Source organism: Dermacentor andersoni, unplaced genomic scaffold (assembly GCF_023375885.2).
Source record: "Dermacentor andersoni unplaced genomic scaffold, qqDerAnde1_hic_scaffold ctg00000469.1, whole genome shotgun sequence".
NCBI lineage: Eukaryota > Metazoa > Arthropoda > Arachnida > Ixodida > Ixodidae > Dermacentor > Dermacentor andersoni.
The window spans coordinates 2,501-15,000 of NW_027315153.1; the positions used below are offsets into that span (position 1 = coordinate 2,501).

Sequence of the window (12,500 nt, forward strand, 5' to 3'; positions counted from 1 at the left end):
CGCCGACAGACCTCCACCGGAATGCATACAATTTCAGCAACAATCCCGTGGCTTCAGTTTTTAGTCCCCGCGTGGCTTAAGCGCCGAGCATTTTTTCTCGCTACCTGGCGTAAGCGCCGAGCATTTTCAGGCTTAAGCGCGGGCGTTCGGCGCTCTCCGTGGCCGCCCCGGCTGACGTGGTTGCGGACTTTGCCGCGCGCAGCTTGAGCGGCGAGCATTTTCAGTCGCCATATGTGGCTTAAGCGCGGGCGGGGTGTGGCCGCCCCGGCTGACGTGGTAGCGGACTTGGCGTATTGTTGCCCGTTGTTTCACAGGAAACGGGCACCGCGAATTTCATGCTTTCTTTCCAGCTTGGAACGTTTGGCTTTGTGTGCGGGTGCTGCATTTAAGGAGCTGTGTATAACTTTATAGAGCGTCTCAAGAAAAACAATTTGTTTGAAGCTTCACACGTGAGAGGAGCGGCTTCTGAGTACGAGGCGGTTTTCCTTTTTTTTTTTCTGCCGATAATTGTACTCATCTGCCACGTCTCTCACCACGATATGATATTTTTTTGGGGGGTTTCTCCTTTGATCCTCAAGTGAACGGACTGTCCAGTACTGATGCCATTTACAAAAATCCAAAACAGCAGAGGCCCGCACCTGCTCAATCAACGCCAACTCAATTTAAGGAAGGGCTGTTCAAAAGCTGATCGAAACCATCCAGTTTGGGAAAACCTATTTTATGCAGTAGTTTTTATTATTATTATTTTTTTTTTTTTTATTGTGAGAGACGTGAAATCGACACCACGAAATGAACGTCCCTTTGTTACCCTTTTGTTACCGCGGCTTCGAAACCGTGCGTAATACCAATTTAATTGTGTCCTGGTTGGCCGTTTGTCAGCACTTTGTGTTCTTCTAGAAAATCAACTACTAGTTTATAAATTACGTGCGCGAAATTTTCCTCCGTGTGCACCACCAAAATACTTAAAGAAGAGAGAATGCGTCCGGGGCCTTGGGATTTCGAAAATGACGTGCTCTGAAATTTTCACATCCGCCATTGGAAAGATAATTATTATCCGTCGTAAAAAAAAAAAAAAAGAAAAAAAAAAAAGAAAGAAATCACATTTGAAATTATCATTGAAAGTGGCCACGTTTTTCGGGGCATGTCTTGATGAAATAATCTCAGTTCAGTTCAGCATGATTGGATTTCATCTTTTCCAGTATTCTCAGTACTCTCGTTGTAGTACCAATTGCCGGCAGATTTTTTTTTTTAGTTGTTTAGAGTTATACATTCCTGAACGATGTTTTTCTTTTCCTCAAAGCTAGCCATAGAACCAGCGCTTTCTATAAAATCATGACAATAAGAATCCAGCATATCGGTTCATCTTCGGCGCGATTAAAGTTCGGGAACTGGCGATTTTTTATTGCCGTGATCAAGAAGGTTAACACCAGATAAGGCGTGATATTTCAGCATACCAGTCGCGATATCTAATCGAATCTAAGATTGAAATGGCGTTCTGAATTCTTTCGGTTCCAGATAGAAAGAAACAGAAAAAAAAAAAAAAAAGAAAGGATGTGATTGATTGCCATTCAAATCTGAAGACCGCGTGGAGAAAGTGTTCCGGTTTACATTCGGCAAATCAAAATGAACGGCTAAAATTAATCTATCGTCTGGTTTCATGCGCGAGATCACGTAAAAGGCAGCCATTCTTCTTAACATGGTTTCTCTCTTTTGCTCTCTCATTCGCGCACGGAAATTTCTTCGTACGGGAATTTTATGAAGCGAAGGCGGCTGCAGACCATTTTCTTTGTTTAGTTCATGTTCGTAGGCGCAAATTACAAACCTAACACTTGGAGCAACATTTCCACTACTCTAGAGGGGCATGAACTGTAGACAGTGCACGCTTTCTCATTTATCCAATCGCTCGCAAACACATTGCATTGCTAGTCTACAGTGGCAATACAAAGTGACGTTTCACCATGCACGTCGAAGTTCATTACCAGTACCGCGCCAGCATCGACCGGCCGGCGAAGCGACGAGCTCAGCAGCGCATGCGCAAGGCCCGACACCACCCCAACCGAGCTTCCCTGCTTATCGGAGAGAACAAGTGCGCGTGAACACGGGCGCGTCTGAGTATCTGGATTTAAAAAAAAAAAAAGAAAACAAAGAAAGCGTTTCCGAGATATTGACAAAGACAAGTGGTCGCGGTCGCTCTGAATCTTATCGTATTATAGAAAACGTGGGAAGGCGGCGCTTCCTCGAGGGTCAGAAAGTACAATCGTCGAACTAGGTGGCAAGTGGAGTACATCCTTTTTCTTGGAACGGTTTGCAATTGACTGCTTGAATGTGCCGACCACGCGTCGCGGGTCGCGTATAGAGCCAACCGTTGGCAAGCACGCGTCTAGCGTAGCAGCAGAACCGATCGCGGTTGCGATAACCCATCGTTGGCAGCGAAAAAGAAAAACACCCACACGCAGTTTGTAGCAATAACCGTACAAATCAATGTGGTTTTAAATATAGCTTCACTGGTCACCCAAGAAGGGCACCGAAACTTTCTCATGACGCACACCGCTGTAGTCCACAAAGAACAAAGCGCACAAAATAGATATGATACAGCCGCACCGCATTATTTCGTGTTTTCAGCATTTCATTACTTTCGTGTGCATGCGCGCTAGGGCCACGCAGGCCAGGAGTAAAAGGCACGAAAAGAAAAAAAAAAAAAAAAATGATACGCAATCCTAAGCTTTGACTTGACTGCTGTGGCACTCGCATTTGTGTTCTTTACCTTAGGCGAACGCAATGCGCAAACTGAACTGGAATTTCCAATAATGGAAATTCCTGTTTGGCTCATATTTGCGTTTTTCGCCCGAGCAAGCGCTTCACTGCACTACGCTTTGCCCCTTCAACGTGGCTACACTGCCCGGCAGGCGTGTTCTGCGTAGGGCCGAACCTGCAGGCAAAAAGCATGGGCGCCGCCATCTTGTTGAGAGCGGCGCCAGGGACACAATCGCGCCTAGCTCATTGAGTTTTCCCCCAAAACTGAAAAAAATTTGACTTCATTAAACGAGAAAGATGCCACGAGTGCCCCAACAAAAAGCTTTGAGGATTACCGAAGGGTAACTGAGGGCGACGCAACGGGCTCTGGAAAGAAGGATGATGGGTGTGGCGTCACGGGGGGATCGGAATAGAGCAGATTGGGGTGTGCGAGAAGAAACGCTCGTTAATGACACCAAAGTTTAAACCAGGAAAAACAAATGGGCATGCGCAGGGCATGCAATCTGGGGGGAAGATAACCGGTGGCCATTAAGGGTTACAGACTGAATTCCAAGAGGAGGGAAGCGTAGCAGGGGGTGGCAGAAAGTTAGGAGGGCAGATTAGATTAGGGACTACATGGCGACAATCGGCACCTGACCGGGGTACTTGGAGGATCATGGCAGATGCCTTTGCCCTGCAGTGGGCGTAGCCAGGATGATGATGATGATGATGTTCATGATGAAAAGGTAGCAACAGGTCTTCGTAACATACAGGTTAGAAAGATGAGGCACCTTTTAACCCTTGAATATATTTCGCCACATTTGGGCATACGACAAGTTTGTTTTCGAGGCGCTCGGTCCCACTGCTGCGAAAATGTGTACACAAAGGCTGCACAGTAGTTGCCAGAAATCGGGCACTCTATTTTTCTTTCATAGGGAATCTTTCTTCCACTTGGGCAGCGGATTTCGGCGGCAGGGCGAGCTTGCGTGGCCGCGGTGGTTTACGGATCCAAGCGATAGTGAACTCCAAAATCCAGTGTTGGCTTTGAGTGGGATTCATATTGATTGCGAACCCCACGGCTAATCCTACCCCCCATCCCCCCAAGTGGCTCTTTACAGGAGACAATCATTCAGAGACATCGGACAAATAGGAATTCTGGTTCTTTCTTTTGCTTTCATTAATTTTTCTCGAAGCCCATAACTAGAAATTTGCTGGAGCGGCTGTCCCATTTGCGACGCAACAAGTGCGACGCTACACACAGATGGAGTGGCAGTTTAATTACTCTCGTGGTCCGCGAACCGGCATCGTTGCGTGTAGTATAGGAATGGTGCGTGTCAAGTCACTGCTCGCGTTGAGCTTGTGCTCTTCATTTTGATTGAATGAAGTCTCACCTAAGTGAGCGGGGCCGATCCCGGAGGTAGTGCAATACCGGGCCGACCTGCGGCGGAGGTGAAGCAGGCTTCAAGCACTCCGCCAACTTCCAAAAATAGGTTTAATATCGTGGGTCCATATAGAACCCGTATCAGATATTAAGCTGATAAGAACAGATACTACACTTTGATCTTAGCCAAAAGGCCGAGAAGCGATGTCCTTCACTTCACTTCATTGTACTACTGCCTTGTGGGCGCCCTGCCGACATGGGTAACCTCAGCAACAGCGTGGGCAATATTATAAAATTCAGCCTGTGTACAGACTCAACGCTCCCTATCTCACGGATGAACTCGCAACGCCTCAGTCTTTCGCTGTTAACGAAACGCTGTCGCGTAGAAACGAGACCCGAGTGCAAGCTTGCTTGTAACGCGAAACCAACCAAGGCAACCTCGTAGAAAACGGAACAGGCGAGCGGAAAAAAACGCGCCAGGGGAATGCTTACTTCCGTCTGAATGCGACCGCTCAAGGTGACCTTCCTTGAGGGCTTCGTTTCAAGCCCGTGTGCAATTGTAATATACTACGCGCATTTCCTTCATTTCTTTTTATTTACCGCAAGGCCCACTGAAAATTTTGATACGGCACAGGCCGGGACGGATCGCAACGTGTCGATTCGACCGGTAGAATTAGGTAGCATGCCCCATGTACGAAGACGAGCAACATAGAAGTGAATGACAAAATAAATATAGAAAACGCTGCACACTCCTTCCCACCGGAAACATAGAGGGGAGAAAGATCGCCATCTGAAACACAGGCATTGTAAAAAAAAAAAAAAAAGTGCTACCTCATCATCTTTACCATTACCGTGTGTGTGTATGTATATATGCATGTGTGTGTGTGTGTGTGTGTGTGTGTGTTTGTGTATTTATATATATATATATATATATATACGCACACATGCTAGCATAGCTTAAACGCAGCTGGAAAGCTCAGCCTTGCACAAGAACCACCCCCTGTCGCAAACCCCTTTGAAACATTCAAATGGGAAACACGAGTACAGCGAGGTCGTTCGAACCTGGCGCCAAAACGCATTAGCGCCATCTGTGTACGGAACTAGGAAAACCTGCGGACTTTGCAATACAGAAAGAAAGGTAGATGGCGCGAGCTAACGCTCCATTGCATACTAAGAACGAGAGTTAGTGAATAATGGCAGAAACGTCTTGGGAAGAGAAAAAAAAAAAAAAAAAACGCGCAACAGTTGTTGGCTTGTGCAAGCACTCTATGTTACAGCGATTAAAGAGCATAGCATCTTCTACAACAGCAGCTACAAAAAGAAGAAGAACGTGAGAGAGGGAGAGACACAGGCGTGTTTCTTTGGAATGCAGAGCATGCAGCACATACTATAAAGTGCCAAAGAGACGGGGAAAGCAGATGGCGCGAAGGTGTATGTCCTCAAAGCTTGAAAGCAATTTCTAAATTACAACATGTACCGAAGTCCACCTACTCTCATCAGGTTGCTCCCGCCTCCAGTTGCGTTTAAAGTGAAATTACAGTCGCCTCAAAGGCAGACAGAGAGAGAGTGAAAATAGGTACACTTGCTTCGCGCAGCTGCAGCCGTTCAAATTTTACAGCAAGAGCACTCCCGAAAGCACAAAGTCCGCTGCCGCCTGGGCGCAATGCGCTCGCTTCAGTAAATTGCCGTGCTGGCCTCGGCAACCAAGAGGTGTAGTGCGGCAGACTGCTGCATTGTAGCACACCGGAAACCGTGCAGACGTAAGCGATCGCCTCGACATCGCTGCGAGCGCTCGAAGAGACAAAGTCCGAAACCACGTGTGCCGGGGCGGTGCGAGCGCGACGCCTTTGACGCAACTTTTGCGTACAAGCCGCCGCACCGCCACGACGGAATCGCTGGCATCCCGCACGCAGCTGCATTGTGTCACGCCGGCAATCGTTGAAACACCACGCAGTCGTCGGCGTCGGCCCCGACATGGTTGCGAGCGCTGGAAGAGACAAAGTCCGAAACCGCGTGTGCCGGGGCGGCGCGAGCGCGACGCCTTTGACGCAACTTTTGCGTACAAGCCGCCGCACGGACACGACGGAGCCGGTGTCACCCTGCAGAGGGCTGCACTATAGCACGCCGGGAACCGGCAAAGAACCGCGCAGACGTCGTCGCTTCGCGCAGCTGCAGCCGTTCAAATTTTACAGCAAGAGCACTCCCGAAAGCACAAAGTCCGCTGCCGCCTGGGCGCAATGCGCTCGCTTCAGTAAATTGCCGTGCTGGCCTCGGCAACCAAGAGGTGTAGTGCGGCAGACTGCTGCATTGTAGCACACCGGAAACCGTGCAGACGTAAGCGATCGCCTCGACATCGCTGCGAGCGCTCGAAGAGACAAAGTCCGAAACCACGTGTGCCGGGGCGGTGCGAGCGCGACGCCTTTGACGCAACTTTTGCGTACAAGCCGCCGCACCGCCACGACGGAATCGCTGGCATCCCGCACGCAGCTGCATTGTGTCACGCCGGCAATCGTTGAAACACCACGCAGTCGTCGGCGTCGGCCCCGACATGGTTGCGAGCGCTGGAAGAGACAAAGTCCGAAACCGCGTGTGCCGGGGCGGCGCGAGCGCGACGCCTTTGACGCAACTTTTGCGTACAAGCCGCCGCACGGCCACGACGGAGCCGGTGTCACCCTGCAGAGGGCTGCACTATAGCACGCCGGGAACCGGCAAAGAACCGCGCAGACGTCGTCGTTGGCCGCGGCGTTGCCGCGAGCACGCGAAGAGACAAAGTCCGAAACGACGTCAGCCGGGGCGTCGAGCACGCCGCCCGCACTGTTCGCACGCGTGCTCGGAAATGGCGAAGGGGCCGCGCTAGCGTGCCTTGAATCGGTGAGCGGCGGTACCGCGGCGATCGCCAGAGCTCGAATCCGCCCTGCAAAAGCCAAATATTGGCGCTCGGCTCGGCGCAGTACGCCGCCGCGTCGCACGAGTACGGCCCCATGGAGGTCTGGGCACTTATCGCTGCTACTGTAAGGGGCCGTACGGCCCCGGCCGACATTGTACCGTAGTGCGATTTTCGGCTTGCGCGTGCTCGTGGCGTAGTCCGCGCACCGTTCCGACGTCGACAATCGTGCCCACGACTACGCGAGCGCTGGAAGAGACAAAGTCCGAAACCGCGTGTGCCGGGGCGGCGCGAGCGCGACGCCTTTGACGCAACTTTTGCGTACAAGCCGCCGCACGGACACGACGGAATCGCTGGCATCCCGCACGCAGCTGCATTGTGTCACGCCGGCAATCGTTGAAACACCACGCAGTCGTCGGCGTCGGCCCCGACATGGTTGCGAGCGCTGGAAGAGACAAAGTCCGAAACCGCGTGTGCCGGGGCGGCGCGAGCGCGACGCCTTTGACGCAACTTTTGCGTACAAGCCGCCGCACGGCCACGACGGAGCCGGTGTCACCCTGCAGAGGGCTGCACTATAGCACGCCGGGAACCGGCAAAGAACCGCGCAGACGTCGTCGTTGGCCGCGGCGTTGCCGCGAGCACGCGAAGAGACAAAGTCCGAAACGACGTCAGCCGGGGCGTCGAGCACGCCGCCCGCACTGTTCGCACGCGTGCTCGGAAATGGCGAAGGGGCCGCGCTAGCGTGCCTTGAATCGGTGAGCGGCGGTACCGCGGCGATCGCCAGAGCTCGAATCCGCCCTGCAAAAGCCAAATATTGGCGCTCGGCTCGGCGCAGTACGCGGCCGCGTCGCACGAGTACGGCCCCATGGAGGTCTGGGCACTTATCGCTGCTACTGTAAGGGGCCGTACGGCCCCGGCCGACATTGTACCGTAGTGCGATTTTCGGCTTGCGCGTGCTCGTGGCGTAGTCCGCGCACCGTTCCGACGTCGACAATCGTGCCCACGACTACGCGAGCGCTGGAAGAGACAAAGTCCGAAACCGCGTGTGCCGGGGCGGCGCGAGCGCGACGCCTTTGACGCAACTTTTGCGTACAAGCCGCCGCACGGCCACGACGGAGCCGGTGTCACCCTGCAGAGGGCTGCACTATAGCACGCCGGGAACCGGCAAAGAACCGCGCAGACGTCGTCGTTGGCCGCGGCGTTGCCGCGAGCACGCGAAGAGACAAAGTCCGAAACGACGTCAGCCGGGGCGTCGAGCACGCCGCCCGCACTGTTCGCACGCGTGCTCGGAAATGGCGAAGGGGCCGCGCTAGCGTGCCTTGAATCGGTGAGCGGCGGTACCGCGGCAATCGCCAGAGCTCGAATCCGCCCTGCAAAAGCCAAATATTGGCGCTCGGCTCGGCGCAGTACGCCGCCGCGTCGCACGAGTACGGCCCCATGGAGGTCTGGGCACTTATCGCTGCTACTGTAAGGGGCCGTAGGGCCCCGGCCGACATTGTACCGTAGTGCGATTTTCGTCTTGCGCGTGCTCGTGGCGGTGTCCGCGCACCGTTCCGAAGTCGACAATCGTGCCCACGACTACGCGAGCGCTGGAAGAGACAAAGTCCGAAACCGCGTGTGCCGGGGCGGCGCGAGCGCGACGCCTTTGACGCAACTTTTGCGTACAAGCCGCCGCACGGCCACGACGGAGCCGGTGTCACCCTGCAGAGGGCTGCACTATAGCACGCCGGGAACCGGCAAAGAACCGCGCAGACGTCGTCGTTGGCCGCGGCGTTGCCGCGAGCACGCGAAGAGACAAAGTCCGAAACGACGTCAGCCGGGGCGTCGAGCACGCCGCCCGCACTGTTCGCACTCGTGCTCGGAAATGGCGAAGGGGCCGTGCTAGCGTGCCTCGAATCGATCGGCCGGGGGCCCCGTAGGGCGACAGAAAGGCAATTGTGCAGGAAACCGTACTGGCCATTAGCGAGAAATTGCCGTTCGCGCATTCGGTAGACGCGCTGCGCTTTCACGACTTCGGCATTGTGCTGCCGACGTAAGCTTTCAATCTTGCTCGCGGCGTTACGAGGCGGCACGATTTTCGCCAAACGCTCGTCGAAAGTGGCACGAGTACGGCCCCATGGAGGTCTGGGTACTTATCGCTGCTATTATATGGGGGTCCCAGAGAGCAGTCGCCCCCAAAGCGACCTGGGTGTTTGATATGCGGCGGGCTTCGTGCCCGTCAAGCGTGTCCCCGGTATCGCTCCCGTGGATCCCACAGCTGACGTCTGCAGCCTCATCCGCTTGATGCGTTAGGGGCTGGTTGTCGGACGACGCTTTTTCCACGATATCGAAGTGTGTTCCGCATCGTCCTCGGACGAATCAAATACGAAAGCGCCGAAGGCGCGGGCGTGACCCGTCGCCTAGCGGCTTTGCCGTCTCGGCTACGTTGCAAGTGTCGGTCGGTCCACCAGTGCTGCGGGCTCGAGAGAAACCGCAAGCCGCGATCGAGTCGACACAACCGGTCTATCGAGAATGTTGCGTGCTTCTTGCCGCGTGGCGATACCCGGCCCTGCGGGGAGGGCGCCGTAGCGAGCTCGAACGCCGTCGTCTCGGACTGTGCAAAGTGCTACCCTTTGCGAGAACGAAGCGTGTTGGGGCGCCTGAAGGTGGCCTCGGCATCGCAAAAACGGCGTCCGGCCTGCTTGAAAGGCTGGACGCGCAGTTGAACGATTACCTGGTTGATCCTGCCAGTAATCATATGCTTGTCTCAAAGATTAAGCCATGCATGTCTAAGTACATGCCGAAATAAGGCGAAACCGCGAATGGCTCATTAAATCAGTTATGGTTCCTTAGATCGTTTCTTCCTACTTGGATAACTGTGGCAATTCTAGAGCTAATACATGCAGTGAGCCTGAAGCCCTTTGGGCGACGGGTGCTTTTATTAGACCAAGATCGATCGGGTTTCGGCCCGTATTGTGTGGTGACTCTGGATAACTTTGTGCTGATCGCATGGCCACGAGCCGGCGACGTTTCTTTCAAGTGTCTGCCTTATCAACTTTCGATGGTAGGTTACTTGCTTACCATGGTTGTTACGGGTAACGGAGAATCAGGGTTCGATTCCGGAGAGGGAGCCTGAGAAACGGCTACCACATCCAAGGAAGGCAGCAGGCGCGCAAATTACCCACTCCCGGCACGGGGAGGTAGTGACGAAAAATAACAATACGGGACTCTTTTGAGGCCCCGTAATTGAAATGAGTACACTCTAAATCCTTTAACGAGGATCAATTGGAGGGCAAGTCTGGTGCCAGCAGCCGCGGTAATTCCAGCTCCAATAGCGTATACTAAAGCTGCTGCGGTTAAAAAGCTCGTAGTTGGATCTCAGTTCCAGACGAGTAGTGCATCTACCCGATGCGACGGCTCGGACTGAACATCATGCCGGTCCTTTCTTGGTGCACTTCATTGTGTGCCTCGAGAAGGCCGGTGCTTTTACTTTGAAAAAATTAGAGTGCTCAACGCAGGCGAGTCGCCTGAATAAACTTGCATGGAATAATAGAACAAGACCTCGTTTCTGTTCTGTTGGTTTTTGGAATACGAGGTAATGATTAAGAGGGACAGACGGGGGCATTCGTATTGCGGCGCTAGAGGTGAAATTCTTGGACCGTCGCAAGACGAACTACTGCGAAAGCATTTGCCAAGAATGTTTTCTTTGATCAAGAACGAAAGTCAGAGGTTCGAAGGCGATCAGATACCGCCCTAGTTCTGACCATAAACGATGCCAACCAGCGATCCGCCTGAGTTACTCAAATGACTCGGCGGGCAGCTTCCGGGAAACCAAAGTGTTTGGGTTCCGGGGGAAGTATGGTTGCAAAGCTGAAACTTAAAGGAATTGACGGAAGGGCACCACCAGGAGTGGAGCCTGCGGCTTAATTTGACTCAACACGGGAAAACTTACCCGGCCCGGACACTGGGAGGATTGACAGATTGAGAGCTCTTTCTTGATTCGGTGGATGGTGGTGCATGGCCGTTCTTAGTTGGTGGAGCGATTTGTCTGGTTAATTCCGATAACGAACGAGACTCTAGCCTATTAAATAGGTGCGGGGTTCCCAGCACCTTACAACCTTCTTAGAGGGACAAGCGGCTCCTAGCCGCACGAAACAGAGCAATAACAGGTCTGTGATGCCCTTAGATGTCCGGGGCCGCACGCGCGCTACACTGAAGGAAGCAGCGTGTCTTTATCCCTGTCTGAAAGGACTGGGTAACCCGTGGAACTTCTTTCGTGATTGGGATAGGGGCTTGCAATTGTTCCCCTTGAACGAGGAATTCCCAGTAAGCGCGAGTCATAAGCTCGCGTTGATTACGTCCCTGCCCTTTGTACACACCGCCCGTCGCTACTACCGATTGAATGATTTAGTGAGGTCTTCGGACCGATGTCCGGCGCGGCCTTTCGGTTGCGCCGGTCTGTTGGAAAGATGACCAAACTTGATCATTTAGAGGAAGTAAAAGTCGTAACAAGGTTTCCGTAGGTGAACCTGCGGAAGGATCATTACCGGATTGTGAAGGGTGGCGAGCGCCATTGTTTCTACCCCGTGTGGGTGAAGCAGCTCGCTGCGCCCGACGCTTTCCGCCGCTGGCCCCGCTTGGACGCGGGGACGGCTATACCCGAACATGCCGGGGACTGCCTGAATTTTGAGGGGCGCCCCGTGCCAAATTTGTTGCGCCCAGTGGACGCCGGCTGCAACCTTGGACGGTTGGCTTGGCCGCGCCCGCGGGTAGAAACGGCGTAACGCACACTGGGTGGGCTTTCTGTCCGCTTTGGCGCTCTTGCGCGGAATGGGAGTAAGACGACCCGACCTGCTGCTTTGCCCAGTACGAGGGGAACGGCGAAGCGTGCGGTCGGTCAAGGAACTGACGGTCGAGAGCTAATGCCGCTGCCGCTTAGTACACACACGGAACCGTGGTGCGAGCGCTCTCCCGTCCTCCGCGGCAAACGCTGCCGAGTCTGAAAAGGCTGGCGGCTGCCGGTCGCTTCCTGCGGCGAGTATGGAGTAACGACCCGACTTTGTTGCCACCCAAGTACTAAAGGAACGGTGTGGCGCTCGGTCGGTCATGGAACTGTCGGTATGAGGGTGCGGCTGCCAAGTACGGAAGGAACCGTGGCCTAAAGTGCTCTCCCGTCCTCCGCGGCAAATGCCACCGAGTCCGAAAGGGCCGGAGGCTGCCGGTCGGCTCCTGCTCGTGACGCGCGAGGTGTCGAGATCGCGGTTTAATGCGACGACGTCTGCAGGCTATTCGCCCGCCGCCGAGGGAAAGGCGGCGTTGCTGCGAAGTACCGAAGGAAACGCGGCTTTGCTACGTCGGAAGCGTTCTGCGGTTAGCGGACTTGTGCGCTTTGGGAAGGCGCCGCACGTCGAAAGAGGAAGTACGGACAGACGAGGGACTGTAGTCCCGGTTTCGAACGCACTTGCGGCCAGGCCCTTGCTGGCTTCGTCTTCCGCCTCAAGTAGACTTGTTGTGGCGCCGGCG

General features: G+C 54.0%; 2 non-coding genes across 2 annotated transcripts; one reads left to right on the plus strand and one right to left on the minus strand.

Annotated features, from left to right (window-relative positions):
- Positions 1–4,128: 4,128 nt before the first annotated feature.
- On the minus strand, positions 4,129–4,320 carry LOC140214558 (U2 spliceosomal RNA). The gene has a single exon (XR_011891495.1). It is a non-coding gene; the product is annotated as a U2 spliceosomal RNA (small nuclear RNA).
- A 5,388-nt stretch (positions 4,321–9,708) lies between these two features.
- Positions 9,709–11,523, plus strand: LOC140214550 (small subunit ribosomal RNA). Its single transcript, XR_011891487.1, has one exon. It is a non-coding gene; the product is annotated as a small subunit ribosomal RNA (ribosomal RNA).
- The last annotated feature ends 977 nt before the right edge of the window (positions 11,524–12,500 follow it).